The following is a 24,426-nucleotide window of genomic DNA, read 5'->3' as shown; positions in this document are numbered from 1 at the left end:
GGTGAACAGGAGGAGGGGGAGGAGATTCAGAGGTACAAATTGGTAGTTATAAAATAGTCATGGGACTAGAGTATAGTATGGGGAATACAGTCAGTAGTATTGTATTAACTATTTATGGTGTCAGATGTGTACTGGATTTATCAGGGGTGAGCACTTTGTAAGTTATGCGACTTTCTAATCACTGTGTTGTATACCTGAAACTAATATACTATTGTATACATCAACTGTAACTGAAAAATAAAAAGTATATATTTTATAAAAAAAATAGTTATAAAGTTTAGTTTATCTACTAGGAAGCTGATTTTCTCTTCTCATTTCAGACCAATGAATATTGACTAAATTTCAAGAGGACCTCTTCTTACTCTACCATCCTCTGCTATTTTTTTTTGAACATATTGTATACTGTAAGGTTTTATAATGTCCTATCTCCAGTATCCAAATCCATAGAGTGTCCTGCTAAACACAAGAAATCACAGAAGGGGAAAAATTAATTTATGAATCGCTGTCTTTTTCTATTTTTATTTATTTTTTTTAACAATTTGACATTGGAGATTAAAGCATTCGGACAATTTTTACAGTTAAAAAAAGCAATCTCAAAGATTGAAAGCTTTTCCAACCTAGAAAATAGGCCTAAAAGTTTTATAAGTATATTCTCAGAATCATACTCTTTCTTCCTAAACTTTAGGACCCTCTTATTCCAAAAGTTATTTCAAAAGGAGAGATGGAAGAAAAGATTCGCTTTGCTTATGATAGACTTGTTGCTCTGGTAATTTAAAAAAAAAAATGTGTCATAACACTCCTCTTTCTTTGTGATTAAAGTATCTCTTATGATCATAGGAAAGTTTCTCTTACACTTGTGACAATCAGACTAAGGACAAGAATCCTGACAATTAAAATAAGATATTTTTCTTCATCTATCTTCTTTTTTAGAAGTAACACTTAAGTGAAAAGTGTAACCATAAATTCTGCTTCAGTATATTCTGAAAAAAAAGGTCAATCCCATGTATTAGTTTGGGGTACTAGGTTTGATATTGACCATCTTGAATAATTTTTTTTAAAAAATCACCCGAGTGGATTTGATGTATTTACTAGCTGTTGTTGAAGTCAACATGCTGCCAGGACCATCCAGTAAGACCAGGTTCATTGCCTCCCTAGTCCATCAACCTCTTTTTCAGTATGTGGCTAGTGTATATGTATGTGTGCATTTTGCTTACTGAAGACTATTGCCAGTGAAGTGTCTTGATTATTATTAATGATTTTAAAGTGATCTTTAAAAAGAGTTTATGGGGTAGAATGATGACAGATAGTAATATCCAGATTTGTAAATATGTGAAATACATAAATATTATTCAAAACCAAGTGAGCAAAATGGTATAGTTTAATTTGCAAATAAAATTTAGATTATCGGCTTAAATGTTTTCACTGCAGTTAACAACACCCAAACTAAACTAGTTTAAACAATCTAAAGTTTTACCAGTCTTGCAACTAAAAAATGAAAATTTGGATTTGGCATCAGGTTTCCATTTCCCATTTTGAGAGAGTCTCTGTCTTTCTCACATTTGCATGAGATGTGACCTTGATTCCTTCATGAGTGGCAATACACTTTCACCAGTTATAAGCAACATGTGTCTTTCTTCATATCTAAGAGAAAACAAGTAGTTACTTTGTACAAGTCAGAACAAAATCTTGAATCTTGATTTTATTGGATCAACTGGTACCAATCACTGTGATCAGTGCAATATCAGTAGATGATTGGTTTAACTAATTGGCTTACCCTAGATCACTGCTTACTCCAGATTTAACCATCACTGATTGCAACAAAAGGTTGATTATAATTCTTGGCCTAAATAACATGCCAAAGAGTATCTTTGCAACATAATGATTGATTTTCTAATGTTTGGTTAATGTTAAGAAAGGGTATGTATGTTGCATAAGTAATGATTTCTTCTTCCTAACATCTCCAAAAACAAAAAACAAAAATCAAAACAAAAAAAAAAAGATGTTATTTTCTGTTTGGAAACTCACTAAATGTGAGTTTTCAGATAATTTTTTTGTGTCTATTAAATAGTCATTATTTTAATTTTTCACATTTAATTTATTTCAAAGTATGATATATTTTACATGTATATTTCCAAATTTGTAGGAGTTTTGATTTTATAATTTATATTTTGTAAATATTTAGTCAAAAGCAGTAAAATTATTTTATGATCTTGGGTAGAAAATGTAGAATAAAATTTCTATTTAGATAGCAGTAAGGTAGTTGCTTTTCTCATTACTTTTTTTCAGATGGGAAATCAGGACATATCTATATATCTATGTATATGTAAATGCATATACAATATATGTATGCATGTCATGCACTGATATACACACAAACATGTATATGCATATGTGTATATGTGTATATGCACACATATGCATACATGTATTTATCATGTTAATGCATATATGCATGTGGCAAGGAATATACACCAATGAATTTATTTAATTTTCAGTTAGTTTTGGTAAGTTCCAGTCTCTAATTTGCTAAGGAAAATATATACTGAGCAATTATGAATTTTAGAAGTATTAAATGTTCTAGTTGAGACCCCTACCACTGTTTGCTATGCAGTACTGGTTAGTACCATAAATCTGGGCATATAATACTAAGGACAGTGTTAGAGCTGTCTGATTTGAAGCATATAAAGTCTTAACTGCCACAGATAATGTCAATCCAAATTATTATTTCCATTTCAACACAGATAATAGGACAGGAAGACATAAATGTAAATTAAAAAATAAATTCAGCACATATTTCAGAAAGTACCTTTTCATGTAGAGAATAATAAATGCTTAGAAGAGCCTGCAGGCAAAGTTGTTGAGGCAAAAAGCAGAAATGTCATTCAAGAAACAATTAGATGCCATCCTTGGGGAAATGGAGTACTAAAAAGGATATGCCTTGATGGACCAAATGACCTTTATTCTCTTTCCAAAAAATCTCTCATGTTCTTATAATTCTAATAGAGAAATATTTCAGCAATTTGGCCTCCAGCAATGTCAATTCTTACTTGAATTATTCACCTCCCCAGTTCACTGCTAAGGAAGAACCTTTTTTCATAGTGCTACAACAATTGCATATTGACCAGATGTAATTCCCTAACGGTTGTTCATAGGCATTTTATTCAAAAGGAGCCTTAGGTCTAATACTATAAAGTACTTGATTGTAGGAGAAGGTTCTTTTAAATCTAATGCGATTGTAAACTGGCCCGAACTGGAGAAAAGAGTTTTAATTAACACCATTAATCATAGAAGTCAAGAGGATTATATTATCTTGGCATAAGTTATTTCAATATATAGTTGATTCTTGGGGAATGTAACCTATATAAATCAGTTAGTTTCTTAATTATTTTGGATATATTAATTGACTACCTCTAGCTATTGACTGTACTCCAACAGAATATTATAAAAATAAAGAAAAAAGGGATCCTAAAAGAGGTTAAATATAGCTGATCTAAAAACACATGCATTCAAAATTGCACACTTTAGAAAGCTGGCAATTGATACTAAAGAGATATAACATGCAAAATGTGCCTGATGTGTTTGACTAAATTTGGGGAAATCAGCCATATACAAGCTTCTGATTTTTCAACAGATTTAGCTGAATACAGAATTCTTGAGAACACAAGAATATTGTGAAAATCACATCCCCCCTATTATATTCTAAAAGGAATATTTGATGGGGGAGGGGGGAACATATTTCTATTTGTCACCTAAATGAACTCCAAACATTATATAACACAAATTGGAACTCGGTGGTGAACTTTCAAGAGCTTATTTTCAGAAGCTAATGAAAGGTCACATAAATTAGACAATTTAAACAAAAGAAACTAGAGGTTTGAAAAATGCCAGTATATATGTGTTTTTTAAACTTATAGATATTTTATGAATTGCTGCAAAAGATTGTGTTAAAATATATATTCATTAAGTGCTAATTATTTTTATAATGGTGAAATCTACTAATAACATGTAAATAATACTTTATAAAGTAATGCAATAAAGCATTATACTAATAAAGTGACAAAATTTGAAAATCGATGTGTACTAAAAAGACAATAGGTGAAAATATGCTAAATAATATGTTCTGTGGAGTAGATCTCATAACCTTAGAAATTATGCAACCATAGTTAAAATAAGAGTTTAAACCAAACTTTCAATTGTTGGAAAGACTAGTTCTCATTTAGAAAATAAAAATTTTAACACAGTGTTAAATTTATAGGGAATGATGTTGTGATATAAATTTCAAACAAGACAAAATTATTAAAGCAAATACTTTTCAAACCATACATAACCAAATGAGAACTTCAGTAACAAAAATAGCAAACAGTTAATTATTGCTCTATGGCTCATAATAAATATGTAAATTAAGATAGTGTTTTATTAGTTTATGAGATTTTAAGAAATATTTTATAAATATGAAAAACTTGTTAAAATTAATCCAATACTCTATAAAATTGCCTTTTCTAGTTTAGTTAGCTAAAAATGTTACTTAGTCATTCTTTGATGATCTTTTCGATATTTGAAAATAGCTGGTAGTTATTCAGAGCTCTTTCTTGTGAACAATGTAGATGATCATTCTGGGTAATCAATCCACTTTGTTCAATAACGTTCTATGATTATAATCTGATGACATTAATTCCATACTACTTCAGTATAAACACTAATGACATCAATACTCGTTTAAACTGATACTTTTTGCCTTGCACAGAATATGGTTGGTTTGTCACAGCTAATTTACCAAATGTAATTCCCTTCTACTCAATAATCAACGTTTCATGTTGTTTTTGTTCTTTTTTTAACCTCTTAATCTCATTAATTTTTCCAGATGTTGAAGTTAGTTTAAAAACATTGACATTTATAAGTTAATATTAAAGAAAATGAATCTTAATAAACTAAGTTTTGATTTAATTCTTTCTCTAGAGATTAACAAAAATTATAAATTTTGAAAATTGAGAAAACATTACTTTATTCTATTTCATTAATAAAACAGGGGTTGCATCCAGAATTGTGAAATTTGGAGATTAAAATAAATAATTTTCAAGGCATTTTTCTTTCTTGCCAAGTCATGCAAGTCGATGAGTGAAATTTTAGACTAGATAATTGATTCTATAAATAACAAAAATACTTGACATTCTTGAAAAGTAAATTTTATGTTCTGTTTCTATTAAAGAAGGTATAGATAAATTTGACTACCACACTCCTATTGAGAACAATTAGAAAAACTTGGCAGACTATTAATTAAAAAAAAAACTGTTTGACAGCATCAGAGAAATTACAAAGCAGTGAAGAATTAGTCAATACCTGAGAGGGAAAAAAAAAGAGAGAAGAGAGCCTAGCATTTGGAATCACTTAATCCCTAGAACACTCCTACTTAAATGTGACCAATGGACCAGCTGATAGTCCTTAAACTGCATATTTCAGTCAATGACAAAGTAGAGAAACACTTTGCAAAAAAATATATCCAAATGGACTATAAGCATATGAAAGATGCTTTGCTCTTTCAGTCTTCAGACAAATGCAAAGTAATCCCATAATGAAGAGCCCTCATACACTCCTCATGAGAATGTAAATTGGTTATACAGATTTTGTAAATTCTTTTATAGTATCTTGTAGACTTGAATTTATGCAAAAATTTGATGCAACAACTCCACTCCTTGGTATATACCCATCATAAATTAGTGCTCTAAGAGACTTATACACTAACATAACAACATTATTTATAATATTGTATCCTGGAACAGGAATTCTCATGAACATTAGAATGCATTTATAAATGATAAGTTTATAACATAATACTTTACAGAAATCTTAATAAATTAATATCCCTGAATTATATGGATGAGTCTCATAGAATGTTAAATTAATCAAACAAGTAAGATTTAAATAATGTTTCATTAATATAAAATATGGAACTTGTCAAGCCACTCTGTGGTCTTAGATGCCAGTAGAGCAGTTAGTTACCTTAGAAAAGAGGGAGGAAGGGAGTAGTTACCAGTGAGTATTCTGGGGTGTTAGCGATTTATGTTTCCTGACCTACAAAGTATTTATATGATATATTTACTTGTGCTTTGTGCTTCTTTTAAAAAAAAAAAAAAAATCTATTTCAGAGATAGATTACTCTGCCCTTAGAGTTTTACTTACCTGGTTACAGGATTTTTTAAGTAAGAAGGAAGTTATGGGCTAAACCCCAATTCCAGTACATCTAAGATATATTCAAGTACATTTATTTGCTAACATTATAAACATGCAAACAAATCAGAAATTCACGGCTTCTGAGCCAATCTATGGATGTAAGAAATAGCCCCCTAAATCTTACATATCTTGTTTAATATAATGTTAGAATTACTTGCCAGCCAGTCCACTATTATTTCTAATAAACAATATATTTCCTTAGACATTGCCACCTCAATGTTAGTTGAGAAATCTCCTCAGAATCCTCAGTTAAAATGAAAGTAAAAGTATATTTATATTTTCACTACAAAATTCCATTTGTCAATAGCTAAATAATTTTTTAATAACGTATGAAGCCTAGATCTCAATTTAAAAAAAGGTATAATTTTTTTTTTTTTTAAAAAAGCAAAAAATAAGTACACCCTTTTTAGGGTTAGACAGAAATGGGAATTGGACATTGTGTCTTATCAAGACATGTTTTAAAGTTACACAATGCATAATCAGAGATCCAAGAAATTGCCAAGAAAAAACAAAAAGGGGTTGAAGTAATACTCATACATCATCTATTGTATTACATGCAGAATTATATTTAATTAGAATTGAACTTGAAAAACAGATCATGCTCAAAGTTACACCCTATTTTACTTTATTATTTCAGGTGTCTCTAAGAAATTTTTATAGTACAATTTAATGTAGTAGTATGTCATTATACAGATTCAAAGTCCTTTGATTTAATCTTTATATTATTACAAGAATATAATAAAATAAAATGAATCCAGATGTAGATCCAGGAAAACAGATAAAAAAGATAGAGATAGGTTCATAGATGTTATGAATCCCTGGATAAAAATATTCTTCAGAGGAGCATATAATATTTTAAATACTTATTAATACTAATATAACAAACTAGGCTTCAATATAATTATCACAATGACAGTTAAGGCTCTTATCAGATTAAGTGTACTGTGAATGAAACAAAGCAAAAGAAACATTATGGCATGTAGAATTCTCAAAAAATAATGGTCTTAAACTTTCAAAATAGATGTTGATGAGATGTATATATTTTATTGTAAAAGCTTATAATAATAGAATGACTTTAAAACTTTTTAAAATATATTTTGTAATCACAAGTTCTTTCTTTTCCAGTTTTGAGATATAATTGATATACTGCATTGTATAAGTTTAAGTTGTACAAGATAATAGTTTGAATAATGTATTCACTGTGAAATGATTACAATACTTAGTTATCATCCATCACCTCACATAGTAATACTTTTTTCTTTTCCTCTGATGAGAACTTTTAATAACTACCCTCAGCAATCTTCAGATACACAGTATTGTTAACTATAGTCATCATACTTTGGATTTACTCATTTAAAATTTATCATATAATTTAGCAAAAGTTGTCAAAGTAATAGCTATCTCTTCCATAAGACTATTTTCTAAGGCAATAATTAATGTAAATATTTAGAAATGAGAATTTATGAACTATCAGTGTTAATGGCTAAGATAATAGAATTTTCTGTAAATTATTAATAATTTCTTACTCTATAAAACATGTTAAATATCGTTTTCAGCAAATATTTTATTAGAATTATCTTAATATTTATATTTCCTAAGAAATTATGAATATATAGTCTTTCTAAGTAGGTATAATTTAAATTATCCTCATTTAATTTTTTGGTTTGTAATTTTTTTTACCGCTTATTTATATATAAGAAATACTTTACAACAATTTACATGAAGGAATTTACTGGGGACCTAAACTTTATACTAATCAAAAGGAAACTAGATCTATGCTGTCTAATACAATAGACTTTAGACATATGTGGACATTTAAATTTAAGTTGTTAAAATAAAATTTAAAAATTTAAATTAAATACCTCTGTAGTTCTAGCTTTATTTTAAATGTTCAATTTTGATATATTGATATGTGGTTGTCATATTGGGAAGCACAAGTACAAAATGTTTTTATCATAACAGAAAGTTTTGTTAGACAATGCTGACCTAGATGGTTTGATGTATTTCATATAATAATAAATATTATAAAAATAGATTACCTAAAATATTAGAATTATTATACAAGAACTCTGTCCACATTGTTCATCATAATAAAGTGAAAACTCAAAAATCTGATCTTCGTCTTTCATCTCTCGCAAAAAAATACTGAGTAGCTTTATTGAGGTAACATTGATTTATTAGGATATACAAAGAACTGCACATATTTAATGTGTACAATTGAACAAATTTGGAAATATGTAAACACCCTATGCTACAACTGCAATAAAGGCAATAGACATATCCAACATCTTCCAGAGTTCCTTTGTTTCCATTTCTGTTTTATGAGATATTATTACTTAACATGAGACCTACCTACACTCTTAAAATTTGTTAATGAAAACCATAGCGAACAATACTACGCTGTTAACTATCAACACTGTGTTGTACAGAAGATCTTTAGCATAACTGAAACTCTATACCAATTGAGTACACCTCATTTTCATACCCACAGCCCCTGGAAACCACTGTTACACTTTTTGCTTCTGTAAGTTTGACTATAGTAGATACCTCATATAAGTAAAATTATGAAGTATTTGTCCTTCTGTGACTGACTTAATTCATTTAGCATAATGTCCTCCGGGCTCATCCACGTTGTCACAAATGTCAAAATTTCCTTCTTAAGGCTGAAAAAAATATATATTATGTTATATCTTTACTATTATCTATCAATGGACTTGTTGGTTATTTTCACATCTTAGCTATTATAAATAATGCAATACATATGAGAATACAGATGTCTTTTCGGGATCCTGATTTCAATTCTTTTTAATATCTACAAGATGAATTGTGACCCAGCTTGTTCAGAGTCATCCGTTCGTGGGAAAGAGAATTAGAGGGGGAAACCTAGCATAATTCAAATGTGTGACAAATAGTGATCATGTATATTTTCCTTATACAACATTATGTATTCATTCTAATAATGTACACGAAAGACTAGTTCGCACTTTGTTTTGGTGAATTTTGTTAATAACACATCTAAAAATGCCATAAATATAAATATTACATTAAGAAACTCATCTCTCTACTGAAAAATATTTTTATCGAGACTTTCTGTTTTGCTTGAATACAAACTTGTTACATTTCTTCCTTAAGAACCTAAGGCTTCTCTGTATCTTGTGTTATTATTTATTATTAATATATGTAATAGCAAAGAAGGTGAATTTACATGTACTATTTTTCTTTGTTTTAATTTCATCAGAATTCTGTGTAACATCCTACAATATGTGGGTATTAGTTAAGAGAAGCTATGATAGGTAGTGCGAAAATCCATTTCTATAGTTTTCTAATGCCTAACAAATGTATCAAACTTTTCTCACTAAGTTAAAAGGATTTATCTCCTTTTTAAAATTTTAAATCGGCAACATGTTTAAAAAGACATAAAGAAGTAAGAACTAGTACATTTGATCTAATTCATTTTTGTGAAGTTTGCATCTAGTTGAATAAGATTTTTTCTGTTTCAGCTTTAATAATAAAATGTTTCAGTTTTTTTTTTACATTATGTTTATTTTGGTTTTCAAACTGTGTCAATAAGAGTTAACCACAAAGAATTCTATTTTTTGTTATTATTTTTCTTAGCAGTATGTTTGCAGGGAAATAATTAATCATAAGTAGTTTAAAGAAACATTTTTCTTTACCTAAGTAAATATAGTATCCTTTAATTTTTAACTTGTTAATGGAGTTATAAAAGAGAGATATGTACAATAGTATCTCTCTTGTGATAAAAGCATAAGCAAATTATTACATGATGTAAGAGATCATACTCTAATGTTCAACAATGGTTTATTATTTACTGACCAATCTACTATGAGTATTTTGTTTATACACAAGGGAAGATGTTGGCCACTTGTCACAGCCATTTGTGACAAGCTCATTATCACCCAATGTCTAAAGAGGTAAATTGTCATAACATGTATTTTTGAGATTGAAAAGAGCTTTAGCTTCCGTGGGACCACAAGTAGAAACTTGTCCAAGAAAAAGTAACATAATCCTTCATAGGCCCACCTGATTGAAAAATAAAATAAAATAAATTAAAAAACAGACAATGTTAAGTCTTTGTATTTGTTTTTATCCTTTAACTTTTTAGTCAGTAATTTTAGAAGACATAATTATAACTTAATTTCAGAAATCTTTTTTAAATCATTTTCAATGCCTCATCTTTCATAGGAACTATTCTGATGAATTTTACACAGTGCCTAATGTAGTCACTAGAGGAACTGAGCTCTGAGTACCCACTTCAGGACTGATTCAATAACATATGTTTTAATGTTGTTTGTTCTCTATCTTACTCTTCCTAGCTCTTCACTCTGCTACCTGGTGCCTCCTCCCAATAAACTAATTACTTCCAAACCCCTGTCTTAAGCTCTGTTTTTGGAACAACCCAACCAAAAGAAGATAAGGAAACCAGTTTTAGTCATGATTTTTTAGTATTTTTAAGACATTTGAATGAAAATGTTATATAGACCATTCAATAATTTCTAAAACAAAGTATAAATAAAATCCTTACTAAGCAGAGAGACGCTGAACTGAGAAAATAACCAAGAGGTTGGCCTTAATAAAATAAGATACCAAGGTTGTTATAAGAGGTTGAACTAGCAACAGACACAGAGAGTGCCTAAGGAAATTCAGGAAGTGATTCTTAATAAGGAGAAAGATTAGTGAAGCAAAGTCTAGCATATTTTTGTGTTATCAGTGTTTAAATAAATAATTAATTAAAGTATCTTTACTTTGGGAGTCAAGGATGTCATTTTTACTGGAATTATGGACAGAAGACCCTCAGAGTTGGTTTAGTGGAGATAAAACAATAAAGATCCCCGTTGTAAACAATTGATCCATGAGTAGAGAACCTATTAATTCAGTGGATAATCTGATTAAAATGAAAAATTTAGAGAATCTATTCATTTATTAGATTCAAAATAACCTATTTGTTCATATTTATCTTCAGATCTTAACAACAAAGTTCTTCTGATGTTCAATTATATATTAATGTTTTAACTTGAAAAGAAACAGCTTTATTTTGTTGAAATATTACCACAAAAATTCATTATGAACTTAAATATAAAAACTGGAATTTTTTTTTCTATTCTGAATTTTGTCCCAGGACATATTTCATACAATAAACTCAAATAAGAATATATTGTTATCTTGTGTTTAAAACTGATGTAATATGTGTGCGTGTGTACAATATTAAAATCCCTTTTATTTATGTAAAATTAACATTAGTGAGTAATAAAAGATATAGTGCAGTAATTAAGAACATGTATTCTAAAATTAGATTGTCCAAATTTAAATCTTTTGTTCTCCCATTCTTGTCTTTGTGTTCTTAGGAAAATTATTTTAAATACTTATGCCATAATATTTAAATATGAAAACCAGATATAATTATAAAAATTGTTTCATAGGATTGGCAGGATACTGAATGAGCTAATCCATGTAAGCACTTAAAATATGATTGGTATGGAGTAAGCACTCAGTTAATATTAACCATTTCGTTAAGTTCTCATATCCAACTCTATAATAATTATATTACCACATGATCACTTTTAAACCACTCTTTGAACCATTGAGTTTGCTAAAGTTTATAGACTAAATAATTTGCTGATGAGCCTAAGAGAAAAAAAAAAAAGGATTGTGAATATCAAAAAAAAATAGCTGCTTCCTTAAACACTGAATTTTGTAGCCTAGAAGACAATAAGTTTTTTTCTCCTCCGTTGAGGAAATTATTGGCTTATTAATACACAAAAATTTGGGAGATATTTTTAGGTAAGAGTATAAAAAACACACAAAGACATCTCCTAATTAATTTGTTTATGTGTCATTCAGTCTTCATTCTCTCTGAAAACAGATATTTGAGAAATTAGTAACATGTCTTCCCTCTTCACCCTTTTATTTTACAAATATTTATAAGACTCAAATTATAAGACAGACTTATTATTTCTTAATATTTTTAAAAAATTATAGTTGCCATGCAATATTGTATGAGTTTCAGATGTACACCATAGTGAATAGACATTTATATAACTTATAAGGTGATCACTCTGATAAATCTAGTACCCATCTGACACCATATATATTACAATGTTACCGAATACATCCCTTTTACTATACTTTATAACCTTATGACTATTTCGTAACTACAAATTTCTACTTCTTAAACCTTTCCCCTTTTCAAGCACCCCTCAACCCTCCTCCCATCTAGCAATCATCAAAATGTCCTCTGTATCCATGAGTTTGTTTTTGTTTTGTGTGTTTACATTGTATTATTTTTTGTTGTTGTTCCACATGTAGGTGAAATAATATGGCATCTGTCTTTTTGGGTCTTACTCAACTCAGAACCAAATGCAGCAATGAACATGTCCCTTCGAAGTAGTGTTTTGGCTTTCTTTGGATAAAAACACAGAAGTGGGATTACTGAGTCTCTCTTTGACTTTTGTTATAGCCTTTGTTTAAAAGTCTATTTTGTCTGGTATAAGTATTGCTACCCAACTTTTTTATTTGTTTTTATTTTCATAAAATATCTTTTTGTATCCCTCTATTTTTAGTCTCTGTATGTCTTTTGAAATAAAATGATTCTCTTGTAGGCAGCATATGTAAGAGTCTTGCTTTCTTATTCATTTAATTACACTATCTTTCGATCAGAGCATTTAATTTATTTACATTTAAAGTAATTATTGCTAGATATGTAGTTATTGACATTTTATTTATATTTTTGATCTTTTATTTTTCTTCTTTTTCTTAAAGAAATCCGTTTAACATTTCTTGTAACGCTGTTTTGGTGTTGATGAACTCCTTTAACTTTTTCCTTCTTTTGTCTGGGAAGGTCTTTATCTGTCCTTTGGTTCTAAATGATAGCTTTGTTGGGTAGAGTAATTTTGGTTGTAGGTCCTTGATTTTTATCACTTTGAATATTTCTTTTTTCAATTCCCTCTGGCCTTCAAAGATTCTCTTGAGAAATCAGCTGACAGTCTTATGGGAGCTCTCTTGTACTTAACTAACCACTTCTCTTTTGATGCTTTTAAGATTTTCTCTTTGTCTTTAATCTTTGGCACTATATATCTATATATAATTTTAGGTGTGGCAACTCTTGGTTGACTTCACAGAATGCAAAGACCTTGTCAATTTACAATCCTTTATTTTTATTTATTTTTATTTTTTATGTCTATAGCACCCGGTCTTCCTAGGTGGTCTCCCATCGAAGCACTAACCAGGTCCACTTCCTGCTTAGCTTCTGAGATCAGATGGGATCCGGCTTGTTCAGGGTACCATGGCCATAGACATCTCTGGCATTTTAATTAAGATGTGTCTTGGTTTGGGCCTGTTTGGGTTTGTCTCATTTGGGATTCTTAGTGGTGGTTCCTGGGCTTCTATGTTTATTTTTTCATCAGATTAGGGAAGATTTTTTGTCATTATTTCTTCAAATAGGTTTCCAATACATCACTCTCTATATTTTCCTTCTGGCACCCTTTTGATGCAAATGTTGATACATTTGATATTGTCCCAGAGATCCCTTAAACTATAAGCCAAGTTTACTATTGTAAGAGAAGAATAGACATAGTACAGGAAGATATCAGAAAGTGGAAGGTAGATTTCCATTTGCAATAGAATATTGAAGTAGAAGACTGAAAGCACCTTGTCTTTGCATGCTTATCTTACATGCTGCCTTTTCCACTTGTTTAGTTTAGCTCTTTCTTTCCCTATATTCATACCTCCCTTTATTTCTACACATGTCTGCTGTTCAACAGCTCGTGGCCTAAATATTTTCTTTAACATCAATAATCAGAGAGACCACTGATTTCAGACAAACCCCACAATGGGCATATTGTTTAATTTCAGTTCCACGATCCTCTGCATAGTGGTTTTGCACTCCTAGTTTTATAGATAGGTCACTGATGATTAGATGGATAAGAAAATTACAAATAGGAGACCTAGTAGTTCAAATTAAATATATAGCCCCCTCCAAAAAAAATATAACTTGTAGTTTTCTAAAATACTAAAACATATTATTTTTTATTTTAATGTTTTCAACATTATTTTTTGAAATGACAGTTGATCAGGCACATGTTTGGGAAATTATGACCCAAGCTATAGGAATTGGCATGAAGGTTAATGACTAACATGGCTTAATTTGCTTTCTAGCAGTAAGTAAAGCTTTACCTCAGAAAAAATGGGTATTGAATTGTTAGAATTTTCAATACTTTGACAGGAATTTGAGGACTAAATTATGGGCTCTAAGAAACCATCTAGTTAGAAGTCTAGCTTTGGTCTGAAGGTTGTGAATGATTATCTAGAATGGACAATGGTCTCAACCGATGAGTAAGCTTTTATTGAAAAACAGTGGTTCGGATGTCCAGAGGATAAGTTATGAAACAAGAATTGAAAATATAAATAAAATAAAGGTTAAGACTGTTTCTTTTTTATTTAAGCTGTGTGCATCTATTTTCAGAATGATTGCTCTATGAGTACTTCCTATCTCTACTGCAGTATTTGAATGAGTCGAATCTAACCAAAATAAGAGATTAATATACATCTACATCAACATTAGAAAATTATGTTTTCTAATCTAGGTATGTATTTGAAATCCAAAATATTTTAGGGTTAAAGATTACACAAAAAATTGTTAATTTTAATTAAAATCATATCCAAGTATTTCCTGACACTGAAATTCACATTAAAAGGCAGAGTACTCTAACTCCAAGATGCAGATAATTTATTAAATTTAGAAATCTCCACTCATTTCAATGCCCTGAAATCATTATCATTTTAATATTTATCTCACCTTTTATCTTTTCGAAATCGACCTTTTTTCTTTTCCTATAATAATGTTTTAAACTAAAATCTGAAAATCATGAGATCCCAAACACTATACTAATAAAGAGACTTTGATCTTAGTTATATAGTGCTTGTATTCCTTGATTGTCCAAGTAGTTTTCACTGCTAGCTATACTCAACTTATGAAGCAGCCTAGTCAAATATAGAAGGAAGAAATTATATTTATACCTAATCTTATGACATCTTTTAGGTAAGCAAACACAACTTTTTTAATTGGGAAAGTGATGAAAATTTAAACATATTTAAATAATTTGCAAAGATTCACAGCTTAAAAGATAAGAAATATTTAAAAAATGTGAACAGGCAGTTTTCAATGAATAATAAATAGATATATGTTTTTAAATAAACAGGATTAACGAGAGTGGGCCCAAAATTCGGAGGAGTTTCGTATGCAGAAAGGATTTCCCTGCAGAATCTAAGATAACAATCCAATTAAGCTGTTCCTGTATGTAAATGAGAAATTGCAATGTTAGTTACCATAATAAAGAAGAAATTCTAAAGCAAAATAATAAATTTGTGTTTTATTTCAAAGATGTCAAATGATAAGTTGTCAAAGGAATAGGTAATATTCAGGTGATCGGGAGTTGAAAGGAATCAGTCTGTAAAATTTATTTAATGATGGGTGCCATTTGGGTGTTAGCAGAAAACCATATCATCACTTCACAATTAAGAATTCATTAGAAGTTGTGAGGCCAGAATAACATTTAGTAAATTCAAGCAGCATGTGAGAAATTTGAATAAATAAAGGACTTAAGAGAATAATCAGTGCTCAAACTAGTATACCTCAAAATAACAATTTATAAATATGCATGATCTAATATTCTTGCCACTAACTAAATAGTAAAACTATAAATCTCCTACAAATATTATTAGCATTATGTCATTTTTTTCAGTATATGCCATAGTATTAGTTAAAACTCAATCGTTTAACTAAAATGGAAAATAATATTCAAGTTCAAATTCTATATTCAATGTGAATATTCAGGTTCAAATTCAAGTTCTCCTCTTAGAGAGATTTTGTTTCAGTGTCCACAAAGCAGGTATAATCTCTTCTAAATTATCAAGTATTTATCTATATTATGGCATATATTATGTATAGTTAGTGTCTCATTTAAAGCCTAGATAATCTTTAAGACAAAAAAATAAATTCAGCTCTAAGGGAATTAAACAATAGCCTTTTAAACATAAAGATTTTAAAATGTTAAATAAATTGCATGCATGAACATATAATCTCAGTAAGGAGAATGACACACTCAAAAATGTTTTATCTCTCTCATCCCAATACCTTGACATAAAGAACTAGAGGCATGCATACCAAATAGAGATCTTATCCATGATTTCTTGGTTTGAATACAATGTTCAAAACATGTGAATTTGTCGCTTATATTTAACTCTCAGAAAACTTGACAAAGAACCTGAATCCCTATTTTCTCTTGAAGAATCAGAAGATTTAGCAACACTGGCCCCATATTTTATAGAACAGCAACTTGTCATACCAAAATTATAGCTATTAACAATGATATATTTTATAATACCTGTTCTTATTTAAAGGCCACATGGGTTTCTAAGAAGCACACGTTAGATTCTTTAACTATTCAAAAAGTTATGCTTAACATACCTGCCAAAGGACTGAAGAAAGAGCCACAAGCTATACTAAGAATCAAGTGATGCTGTCCATTAGATGTTCTAATAAAGATAAAACACTTTCATAAGTTTTCAAGCATTACTTTACTGATCAAATGCAGAAAAGTAATCTTTGAAGTTTTTATCTTTGTTTCAGAGAACACATATATGAGCTCACAAAAGTCTTAATAAGCCATAATGTTTCTGATTTTAATAATGATTTTTATCACAAAAAACTATTACACATTCGTGAAAAAAAATCCCTCGAGTATATGTTTTTTAATGACTTCTGCAATTTTTTAATGTTATTTGAACTTTTTCTAATGTTTATGTTCATATTTTTTGTTGTTTGTTTATATGAGTTTATTTATTTTTCGGCAGTTCTTTTCTTTCTGGTTCTCTAAAGATTTTCTTTCTTTATTTTTTTATTTATCTTTAGCATTATATATCATTACTGTCTCCCAGAAAAAAAAAAAATGTCGTTCTCATTACTCACTAAAATAAACAGATTATACATACTTTAATCATTTCTAAGCACCAGTAGTATAGTAAGTAATATGGCTAGCTCTTTAGCAGTTGTGTTAAAAAAAGTCAAACTGACATCTCACTACCCACTACACTAAACAGGTCATTGACTGTGAGGCATTTTTCAGGAAGCCATGTGAACCTACAGCCCTTATTAGCTACAGGAGCCTCATTAGCTTATATAGTAAGGAAAAGAGAAACAAAAATATGCCTCTAATTTTTACTCTAGAAGGAAGGGCTTCATGGATCTAAAAAAAAAAAAAAAAAAGCCTAAAAGAAACTGTGATTAAAAGTGTTTTAAACAAATGTGTTCATTGGAAATTAAATATATATATATATATATATATTCATCCTAAAAACATAATTCAAACTTAAAATAATAGCATACAAATGATAATGATTCACTGATTGCTACTTATTCCAGCCTTGCTTACTTTATGATAATGTGTTTTGTTGTTAGTAATAAGATCTAAACATGCCAATTAAATATTTAAACAGTTTCTTCCATACTTCATACAAATTCTTTATTTTATTTGTTAATTCATTTTTTCTATTTGAGTCATTAGGAGTTTGAGACTCAAAACACCACCTGTGGTTCTATTTTATTCCTAATATATCCGTTACTTGCCATTTTAAAGAGGACATCAAAGGGAGGCTCTTAAGGTGAATGTCCTCATTGTCATTCCAGAAAAAAAAAATAAGCCTAAAGTATGTCTTCCTTTATTTTTTTATTTTTTCAAAATCTAAATGCTTAGCAGGGAGATAGAGTAGGACCTTATATCTAATAGGCATACTTTCCATTTTGCTCAAGAAATGCAATTTAATTAACCATAGGCTTTTTTCATTTATGTTTTACGTTACATCTGGCTATTTTTCTGAGTCTTTGCAAGTATAATCATAATCTCTTAGATAATTATTAATGGGTATTTTCTTCAAAATAAAATAAGCTTATCTTTTAGTTGAGTACCTTTTAAATGCCTAGGGATTTTTAAAATGCCCTTATAACAAACAAAAAAAAAATTGGAGAACCTTTTCTAAATGTAGAAAATATTGAGATTAATAAATTAAATACCTTATGATATATAAATATTACATCTAAAACTAATAACAAACAACCATAAACTCTACATCATATTTAAATTTTTCATCATTTTTAAAAGTTTCTAAACTAAGTTTATGTCAAAAAGTGGCTTGAAAGCATATAAAACCCTGAGTGAATTTTAAGTAACATTAGAGTATGACAAATATTTTCATGTCAATTTGCACTTAAATAGACAGAGTCCAAGCCAGAGCTTTAAGCGCATTAATTATTATTAAACAATGAACTTTCAGTTGACCAGTAAAATGCCCGAATGTTACAATTCCTTTTATAGAAAAAATATATTATTAGACATTTTCTTTTTGCATTCTCTAGCCTTTAATTCAGCATGCGATACAGGAAGTTTTTTAAAAAAACAACTGGCATAGATAGAATTTATATTTATGTGTGTGAAGTCATATTTGCTCAAGTTTTAACTATTGTATGGGTAGCAGAAATTTCACAGAGATACAATTTTAAATTATTGTGAGAATATAAAAAATGATCAAATTTTTAAATGTTAGAAACATAACAAGATTGAAGATATTAAACTGAATGTGAAAACATTAGAAGGTATTTCAGAGCATCAGAACGTATTAAAATTTTTTTCAAGTAGTAATGATTTTATTTTCCATATCAAAGATCTGTTTTTTTTAATTGAACCCGTAATTTTATGACTTTTTTAAAACTCAAATCTCAAGAAATTGAAAATTGTTCCTTAAAATATAAGAAATGTCAGAAGAATATAAGGAAAAATAATTCAAAACACTACCCTTCTCTCCATGGCAAAAATCTCTTAATCAAATAATTTTAAGAGCTCTTGAAAAATTTAATCAGACTACTAAACACATTAAAAAACAAAAGATTTAATTGACTTTAAATATAAATCCAGCATATCTCTCACTTCATCTGCAATAAAATATATCCCATTTTTTAGAATTAGATTATTCATATTATTTTAGGTCAATCAATTCTCATAAATAATAAAAATTTAAATTTATAAAATGAAAAATGTATAAAATGAAAAATTTAAATGTAATTTTTACAATATTTACTATATAGCATTCTCAATTTTTGTTACTCTTATGTATGTCATCTTTATTGTTTCAGAAAAGTGGAATTTTAAATTATTTATTTATGTATAAGCATTATTTTGATAATAATAAATGTGACCAAAATACTAATTTTTCTTAAGAAAATAAAATGTGAAGATCACTCTTGCCTTAGATATATAGCAGACATATTCAATCTTACATAATTGTGAAAAATATATTGGCATATAATAAAAGTGTTTACTATCCTATAGCTTTTGTGTAGTTTAAAATCTAAAATATTAAGAAATAATTTATTGGGAAGCTTGGAGCATTAAATAACATCTATCTTTCAATATTCATCCTACAGGAGAGCACTTAGATGGTTGTGAATTACTTCTACTTATGCTTGTTAATTTTGCTATTTTACCATTTAAAATGTCTATGTTGACAGTGAATGTATTTACGCGTAAATGTGCATTAACAATGTCCACAAATAATACACAAATATTAGAATTAATAACATTGACACTTTCTAAAATTATCTCTAAATTGGTTCTAATACACAAAATAATAAAAATTGAGCTTCTGTAAGTTACAATTTAGATGTTATATCGCATTTATCTGAATACATTGAAACTGTAATTGCAAATAATTAAACTTCTAATACACAAGTAAATTAAATTGCTGAACCAAAAGGAAATTAGCATTGATTGCAGTTTGAGTAAACTGAACAGATTTGGTAGTTCTGATTTATTGAGGTGGGAAATAGTTCTAAGCCCATTAGCACAAAGATTTAATTAAAGTATGATTTTTTAGCAACAAATGCAAGAAGAGAAAACAACCATAAAAATATCGTTTCATATCGGTAATGAAAATTAGTATGAAAATTGCAAGAATAGGACTCTCAAATTAATTCCAGGCAACTAAAAGAAAACTAAACATAAAATTAGATTTTGATAGACCATAATTAATATTAAAGAAACTACATGATTGCTATATTGATATTTCTTTAGCTTTCATACCTGGAATTAGTATTTTGAACAACAGTGCATAATTTCTTGGAAAAACTATAAAATGGAGATACCACCTGCTTACTTCCTTAGATAATTAACCCATCATCTTCTTATAATATTTACCCAATTTACGCAAGGAAAAAATATATTATGCCCATGGTTACCTAACATTTTTAGTAAAAGAGAGTTTATTCAACTGAACAAAAATAATTTACACAAATCTTCATATCACTTTGTCTAAACACAAAAAAGTGTTGTTGCAGTTGAATTTCATTGTCATTCCACTAAAAAGATCATTGAGCAAACAAAAATCCCATCTACTTTCATTCTTTAAGTCAATTTTATTTTATGACAAGTATTTATAAGACAAATATAGTTAAGATTAATTAATTTTGTAGGTGAAAAATGTATTCAGCCTGTTGCTGTATTTCTCATAATATAATTTTTAATGAATTAATCAGTCATTTAAACTTCACTGTCTCTGACCTGAATAAAACCACTGAGGCTTTCACTTGAGAGTAATTCTGACTAACTTCACCAGTGGCTAGTACAAGGCTTGTTAACAATATCTACTTTGAATTACCCGGAATGATGAAAGCAAAGTGAAGCCAATAAAAAGAATTTTAAAAATTATTCATGTAGTATCCAAGCTAATTAAGACTAATCAGCTCTGACTTTCAGAATTCCATCTGTGCCCACATTTTAAAGGAATTAAGATTACTAGCAACAATGCTTCTGTTGCTATTATCCCTATTCATTTCCATCTTCCTCTTATTTTTCCATATCATCTTTCTCCTCTTATATTATTGCTGCTCTTCATATTAATGATGTTGCTCCTAGTAGTACTATAATTATTGCTACCATAAGATACTGGTGGTTGATGGCATTGACTGGATTTATGAAACTGGATACCAGTTCCAGAATGAAGGATCAGACTCACAATCCTGAATTCATCACCTGTGAACTTTACGTGGCCTTTGCAGACTATCATGATATCATGAAAATCATGGAGAATATAATTTCAGGGATGGGGAAATACGTTGAAGAAAGTTACTAGATCACCTACCATTTTGATGGCCCAAAGAGTCAAACCTAAGAGTTTGGCTTAACCCTGCCCTTCCAGAGAATCACCACGGTAGAAGAGTATGAGAAAACCCTGGAAGTGAAACTGCCAGAAACAAACCTCTTTGAAACTGAAGAAACCTGAAAAATTCTTGGTTATATCTGTATCGCAAACAAAAGCTGTTGAATGCCCTCCAACTCAGGTCACAGCCAGGTTCCTTGGTAAGCTCATTGGGGAGTTTCTGGAAGTGACACTCATCAATGTGATATTCATCTCTGGTCACCCACAAATAATGAGCCTTTTGGCAAAATGGCACCACTCTAAACAGGGTTTGATTGAACTTTTTGAGTTGTTTGTCATAAAAAAACAAAAATATGTAATGCCTATACTAAGCTGAATGACCCCATGTGACAACAGCAACTTTTTGAAAAACAGGCCAAGGCCAAGGCCAATAGTAATGATAAGGCCATGTTTATAAATAAAAACTTTTACACTGCCCAGAATATGGGCTCCCCCTCACAGCTGGCTGGAGCATGAGCATAGACCAAATTACCATGTTTCTTACTCCAATAACATCAAGGAAATACTTATGTTTCTTACCATGAAACCAGAAGACATAAAGGAAAATGTAGCAACTGCTGGTACATTGGAAATCACAACAGCTGGCACTTCTATCTAGAGAGAGTTATAGATATCACATAACTCAAGCATCTTTGCATTTCTGCAAAAGATCAAGGACTCTAGGGGAATTCTTGTATGTTGCTATCCATTTGACTATCACAGTTCAGTCACCAGAAGAGATAAAAGGAATTAAGAATTTCTTTTTCACTCCTTGTTATCAAGTAAACTGTATCTCTCTCTCTCTCTTTCTCTCTCTCTATACACACACACGCACACACACACACATATACGTATATGTACATGTATATGATGTATATGTACATGTGTATATACATATACACATATGCATATATGTAATGTATACACACATACATACATACACACGTGTATCAGCACTAGATCTAAAATGTATAAAGATAGAAAGATATGCCAAGTACATTTAAAAAATCAAAGCACCCAAACTTCCAATACAGACCCATGAAATAAAAGGATGTGGCTACTTGCTATTAATAAGATTCACTACTTTGAGCCTCTACTACTTGGGAAAAGTAGATAGATTTGTTCATAGTAGAAGTATGATGGTGATGAACGGGCAGCAGTTGGTTGCCTTAGTTGGACATTTCAGGTAGTTTATGTGTGTATGTGTCTATTTTTATGTTTAGTTTTAGTTTTTGTTTTTTACTCAGGAGATTAATAATCTTATATGTACATTGGGAAATAGAGGACATATCAAATAAGTGCCCTGTTTCTCAAGGGATTGGAGATTTGTAATAAAGGAGTTATATTAGAAAGAGACTTTGGACTTATTTGTGGTGAAGATAACACAAGTGGAAATCACTGCAGGCCTGGAAGTCACACATTTCTAAACTATAAAACATGTGCCAGCCATGTGGGTTATGAATGTAGAGAAATAAAAAATGTGGCTTTCCACTGAAATAGACTGAGGGAATAATGTCTATGAAAGAGGTCAGCAATAGCAGTAGGACACTGTCTCGGAAGGAGCTCTTTGTCATTTCATAAATTAGAGATAGGAAGATAGATTTTTCTATAATATTGAGTGATAACAGTACTGTAAAGATAATAAAATAAGTAAAAGGTACATGAAACCCATGGTTTTGACTAAATGTGAGTACAGGTTATGTGATAGAACAAAACCACATCATAATTTCCACATGTTTGAGGGAAATTTCCCATGTAAATACACTCAAAAAAAGCTTTCAAGGTTGTGATATTTTTATTAATTTCTTATTTTGTTATAACATATTACCACAAAAGTCATGCAATGCACAAAGTATATTAAAATATTGAAGTAATTAGATAAGAGTAAAATATTATCATGTGTTGTCTGGTTTAGAACAAATAAACAATATTAATTAAACAAAGTTAATAAAAAAATTAGAGCAATGTGTCTAAAAGGTAGGTTGAGTTGTGGACATACAGACTGGCAAAAAGAGTTTGGATAGTCAAAGAGAAGAAGGAAGATTTATTAGGATAGAAAAAACAATTTAAGCAAGTTAGAAAAAAGGATTATGCATGTTTTGCAATAAATAAGAAGAATATCCTAGATATAAAATAATGTTTTAATTTTGGGGTAAAAAAATATAAGTAGCCTGACAAAAATAATTATTTGGTTCATTTGTTTAATCACTCAAAAAAAGTTATTACATGTCTAATATGTTAGACACTGTTTCAGACAATGAGTGTTTCAGCATTGATTGGAACAATGAAAAGCCTTAGCCCTCACACTGTTTTCATATTTGACTTTACTATTATCAAAAGATAATATATATTTGCATATTATCATTATACATAAAATTTATAATGTAAGAAATTAATATATTAAAGTATGATTTATGATGTAATAAAAGCATACTTTTAAAAATTTCTTACCATTCTTTTAAAAATATTTAGTATGAAGTGCTTCTTCCCCTGTAACCAGATAAAAATTCCTCAGGTGCATGATTTATTTGGGTAGTCTTTTATATAAAAGTTTACAAGTTTACTTAGATTGCAAATACAGCTTCATTTTTTTATATTCAAGATTTCCCACTTGTTCAACTGTAAAACTCCTCCTTACCCACAGAAATGACATTTAAGCTCAGAATTATACCAATGTACTATCTGGGGCAAGCTTCGGCATCTTGTCTCTTCCATAAATAAACGTTTTTGCAGATCAGAATCACAATTGTACCATTATTCTCTTTTTAAAGTCAACTTTTCTCCTCTTCCTCATTAGCTATAGTTAAGGACCCTCCCAGTGCCAGTATGGGAGGAAATGAAGAGATTAGATGTTGTCTGATAAGCATCCCTCCCCACACACACATATAACTGGGCCGCTAATACTTCCTGAAAAGATGGTTCGAGGGGATGCATCTT

General features: G+C 29.5%; 2 pseudogenes; one reads left to right on the top strand and one right to left on the bottom strand.

The window, feature by feature from the left end:
- The first annotated feature begins 721 nt into the window (after positions 1–721).
- Positions 722–22,108, top strand: LOC118601727 (annotated as a pseudogene).
- On the bottom strand, positions 13,421–13,540 carry LOC118602076 (annotated as a pseudogene).
- Positions 22,109–24,426: the final 2,318 nt, after the last annotated feature.

This window comes from Rousettus aegyptiacus, unplaced genomic scaffold (genome assembly GCF_014176215.1).
Source record: "Rousettus aegyptiacus isolate mRouAeg1 unplaced genomic scaffold, mRouAeg1.p scaffold_m13_p_4, whole genome shotgun sequence".
NCBI classification, from domain to species: Eukaryota; Metazoa; Chordata; class Mammalia; order Chiroptera; family Pteropodidae; genus Rousettus; species Rousettus aegyptiacus.
This window is presented reverse-complemented; position numbering and strand designations above follow the sequence as displayed.